Source organism: Monodelphis domestica, chromosome 2 (assembly GCF_027887165.1).
Source record: "Monodelphis domestica isolate mMonDom1 chromosome 2, mMonDom1.pri, whole genome shotgun sequence".
NCBI lineage: Eukaryota > Metazoa > Chordata > Mammalia > Didelphimorphia > Didelphidae > Monodelphis > Monodelphis domestica.
The window spans coordinates 292,947,615-292,953,210 of NC_077228.1; positions in this window are offsets into that span (position 1 = coordinate 292,947,615).

Consider the following 5,596-nt stretch of genomic DNA (forward strand, 5'->3'; position numbering starts at 1 on the left):
ATAAATGTTCATGAGTGAAAATTAAGATAATTAAACAATCTAAATTAATTCATTTAAATGTAATCAAATAATAAAAATGTTATTAATTTAATTTTAATTAAATTATTAAAATAACTTAAATTGAAATTTTATCTCAATCCAACAAATTGGCAAAATTATCAGATAGACATACAGATAGATAGAAGTATTCAGCACTTACTATTTTCCAGACACTGTTCTAAGCACTGGAGATATAAAAATAAGAAAATAAGACTACTCTCAAGAAGTTTATTTTCTAATAGGAAAGACAAAATAGAAAAAGGAGCAGCAAAGCAGGAGATAGAGACAAAGAATGGTACCCATATGGACTGCTGGTGAGGAGGTGGAACAATCTTGGAATAAGTTGAGCTGAGGGTGAAGTAAGCATCTATGGGGCACCTCATAAAATGATAATCCTGGCAAGGGACTCACCATTCAGGAAAGCAGGTTGAAGAGCAGAAATAAAATCAATATTGGTAGAACTACAGGAAAACTGGCATTCTAATGCGCTGTTGGCATATTTGTGACATGGTCCAACCATTCCAAAAAATTTGAAAGTATTACGAACTATTTATTTACATATTTATTTATGACTAAACTATTTATACCTTTTGACTCAGTGATAATGGGCATATAGTCCAAGGAGGCCAATGACAGAGGAAAATTGTCTTACATATTATATTACTTATAGCAGAATTTCTAAAGATATCAACAAATTAGAAATATTCTGGGTGTTGATTGGGAGGAAAGCTGAAAAAATTGTGGCATATAAATATAATGGAATATTATTGCTATAAAGAACTTTGGAGGCGGAGTCAAGATGGCAGCTTAGCAAGCAGCAAAAGTTCAGACCTCTGAAAACCCTTCCTTACTGATTACAAACTGAATGCTCCTAGGGCACCAAAATTCAAACTGAACAACAGGACAGAGGTGGGGAACCCTCCTTCTGGACTCAAATCAAAAGGTACATCCCCCCAAAGCCGGAATCTGAGAATACTCGTGTTTAAGGGGAAGGCAGAGGGAAGGTCCCAGGACCCCTCCCCTCCAACCCAGAGGGCTGAGCCCCCAGCGGCAGTGGGAACCTCTGAGCGGGCAAAGGTGCTGGTTTAGAGGGTCTACCTTGTGAGCAGTGGGGTGCCGGGCTCCGAGCGTCTAGCGAGGACAGTGGGGAGGAAGCCAGGGAGAGACTGGGGCTGTGGCTGAGTCCCTCCATCTGGCTCCAGTCTCAACGTTACCTCGGGGCACATCCAGACCAATCCAGTTGAACATAATCCCATCAGGACTCCTCAGAGCTCAGGGAGGCGGGCAAAGACACTGGGGAACCTTGCGGACAGCAGAGAAGCAGCTGGAGAGAACTGGAGAGAGCCTGGGAAGCCCAGCCTTCCAGGAGTCTTTGGCCTCAGAGCACATACAGCCCAACCCAGTTAAACTTAATCCGATCAAAAGCCTCCAGAGGACAGGGAAGCTAACATTCCTCCCCTAGAGACTGTACCAAGAGATCTGACAAAGCTCCAAGAGGGGAGACTGACAGCCCCAAAACCAAAAAAAATGAGAGGAGCAAGAGCATAGACAAATACGGGGAACAAAGAAGGGGTAAACAAAGAAGGGAGCAAACAACAGAAAAAGAAGAAAGAAATTACAATAGACAGCTTCTGCAAAGGTAATGAGCAAAGAGCGAATGAAACAGAGGGGAAGGGATCAGCAAAGGAAAAATCAGAAATCCCAGTGAATTGGATACAGGCTTTGGAAGACCTCAAAATGCAATTCAAAACACAATTAAGAGAGGCTGAAGACAATTGGGAAAAGAATTTAAAAACTAAGGTAAGTCATCTGGAAACAGAGGCACTTGAACTAAAACAAGAAAATAGTGTCTTGAAAGCCAAAATCAACCAGCTGGAAAATGAGGCAAAGGAGATGAAAGATGAGGCAAAGCAGATGAAAGATGAGGTGAAGAAGATGAAAGATGATCTCCAAAGAAAATCAGACCAAAAGGAAAAGGACGACCAAAAAACTAAGGATGAAATCCAGTCTTTAAGAACCAGAATACAACAAGTAGAATCAAATGACCTCACAAGGCAGCAGGACACTATAAAACAAAACCAAAAGAATGAAAAAATTGAGGAAAATATGAAGCATCTCTTTCACAAAACAGAGGATTTAGAAAAATCGTTCAAGGAGAGACAATTTAAGAATCATTGGCCTACCAGAAGACCATGACAAAAGAAAAAGCCTGGACATTATATTACAGGAAATTATTAAAGAAAACTTCCCCGATATCCTAGAAAAGTGGAGATTGATAGAATCCACAGATCATTTCCTGTACTTAATCCCCAACTGACAACACCCAGGAATGTTATAGTCAAATTCAAGAACTATCAGACCAAAGAAAAGATATTACAAACTGCCAAGAAGAAGTCATTCAAATACCAAGGAACCACAGTGAGGATAATTCAGGATCTGGCTGCATCCACACTGAAAAAAAGAAAGGCATGGAATATGATATTCCAGAAAGCAAGGGAACTAGGTCTACAACCAAGAATCAACTACCCAGCAAAACTGACTATATTCTTACAGGGGAAAGTATGGTCATTCAACAAAATAGAAGAATTTCAAGAATTCGTAAAGAAAAGACCAGACCTGAACAGAAAATTTGATGTCCAAGCACAGAACTCAAGAGAATCATCAAAAGGTAATTAAAAAAGAGGGGAAAAAAGAAAAACAAAACAAAAAAATTTCTTTTTAAGAGACTCAATAAGTTAAAATGATATGTAAATTCTCTAAAGGTTCTTAACCAGGTTGAATCCATCCATCATCTATGTGACAATTAACAACTGCAAAATGGAGAAAAAAAAGCTGTTTTTTTATCAGCTTATTCAATAATATTTGTTCAGTATAGTTATAAGGGAAAGGTAACAGAATATAAGAGTAGTTAAAACGTAGTAGATCAAAATGATTTGGTGTAACAGAATAGTATTGATCAGATTAATATATGAACTTAAAACCAACCAAATTAAATCTTAAAGCAGACAATTAGCAAAATACAATAAGATACAGAGACTTTCATAAAAAAAAAATGGAGTCTGAAAAGGCTTAAGATTTTCACCTCCAGTCTCTTTAAAGTTCTTTCCCAGGGATCTCCCATAGAGAGGGAGAACATGGGTTTGAAGCATCCCAAACTGCATGAAACTTAGAGACTAGGCAGGCCCAAATGGCAAAGGGTTGTAGGGATGTGAATTTCTCCCCTGAATCTCAGGCAAGATAAATGAAAGGATCAGTGCACTCATGAATGGTAGAAGCTGTTTGAAATAGGCAAGGTACTGCTCTTTCACAGAGTACACAACACTTGTAATTTACTTCCTGTTTGGAATAGTAACATCCTTCTTCCCTTCCCCCAGGTGGAGAGGGAGTTAGGAGGCTAATTGTTGCCTAAGGAAAATACACCCCAGTTTTTACCAGCTTCCCGGAGAGCAGTTCCAAGTTTGTGAGTTCTGAAGATATAGCAGCAGCTACCAGCAAGAATGAAGTTAGGGCTGGGGCCGAAGCTGAAGCAGGAGCAGGAGTAGGAGTGGGAGCAGGGCCGGAGATCAGGAGGAGGATTGCTAGGGGCCTCAGCGAGGAACTGAGGAACATGGGCTCAGGCAGATGGTCAAGAGAAGTGGCTTGTCTCTCCTTTTGCCAAGAGTTCCCTGGCTAAAAGTAGCCTGGCCAGTAGGGAGGGCAATTGGGCAAAAAGTAGGGAAAGAAAAAGAAAATAATCCAAAAAACCAGCAGGAGTCGGGCAGCAGCTCCAGTAGAGTTTGGAGTTCATGGTGTGTGTGTGTGGTGAAAAGCCTTGGCAGAAGAAACGTGGCTTAAAAAAATTTATCTAGGCTATCTTAAAAAGATTGAGAATTTTTTCCAACTTCAAGTTGCCATAAACTGTAAAAATTAAAATTTAATCTCAATAATAAAAAATATATTTAAGAGGTTTATTAATGATCATTAGAAATCAAGGAATAAAGAGGATACAAAATAAAGACCATGTGCCCATGGCTGATCAGTCCATTTAAAATCCCCAAACTTAGCTTATCAACACCACCACCATGCTTGCTGTAAGTCCAAAAAAGACCAAGCATGACCGCCCACTCAATATTTATCCCTTATCTACAGGACATATGTAATGACAGGAAGTCAGTGAGCTCCTGGGAAATGTAGTTCTTTTTTTGGGTATAAGATTTTCATTTATACAGGGTTGAAGAGGTTTGTGATCTTGAAGGCTAGGATGTTTCAGGGGTTATTAGCCTATAATTCCTACAGTATGCTGTTAGGATTCAATGAGATATGGGAAAAGTAGTCAAAACAGAGAAGATCTGAAATGTAACCCAAGTTTATAAAGTTGTCAAAGTAATGGGAATAGATGAGATGCAGCAAAGGAGGAAAAATAGAACAAAATGGTCCAACCCATGACCCCAAGATATCTCCATTACAACATATCTGAGAAGTGCCCCCTATCCTCTTCTTTTTTATTAAAAATTTTAAATTTTTATATGTTTTTCCATGGTTACACGATTCATTTTCTCTCCCTCTCCTCTCCCAGAGCTAAGGAGCAATTCCACTGGGTTATACAAGTATTATCACTTGACACCTATTTCCATTTTATTCATTTTTGTAGTAGAAAAATCTTTTAAAACCAAATCATATACATATACAAACAGATGATAAATCATATGTTTTTCTTCTACATTTCTACTACCACAGTTCTTTCTTTCTATGTGGAGAGCATTCTTTCTCATAAGTCCCTCAGGATTGTCCTGGATCACTGAGTACAATGTTCTCTTGACTGTGCTCCTTTTACTCCATATCAGTTCATGGAGGTCTTTCCAGTTCATATAGAAATCAAGTAGTTCATCATTCCTTATAGCACAATATTATTCTATCACCATCATATACCATAATTTATTAAAACATTCCACAATCAAGGGACATTCCCTAATTTTCCATTTTTTTTGCCATTTCAGAGCGTGAATATGAATATTTTGTACAAACTCTTTATTATCTCTTTGGAGTATAAACCTAGTAGTGGTATTGCTGGATCAAAGGACATGCATCTTTTTAAAGCCCTTTGGCCATAATTCCAAATTGCCTTCATGAGCAACGCATTAGGGTCCCAATTTTGCCACATCTTCTCCAACATTTATTATTTTCTTTGACTGTCATTTTGGTCAATCTGCTATGTGTGAGGTGGTACCTCAGAGTTATTTTGATATGCATTTCTCTAATCAGGAGGGATTTAGAACACTTTTTCATGTGATTATTGATAATTTTGATTTCTTCATCTGAAAACTGCCTATTCATGTCCCTTGACCATCTGTCAATCCACTATCCTCTTCTTGAAGGTTTTCAATGAGCAAGAACCTCATTCCATTTTCAGAAAGCTCTTATTGTTAGGAATTTCCCCTAAAATTAAATTAAGTTTGCCCTTTCCAACTTCCCTCCATTGCTCTTGGCTCTGATCTCTAGGATGAGTTCTATCCTTTTCCCATGTGACAGTTTAAATACTTGAAGACAGTAATCAATGTCTCCACAGCCTTTCATTCTC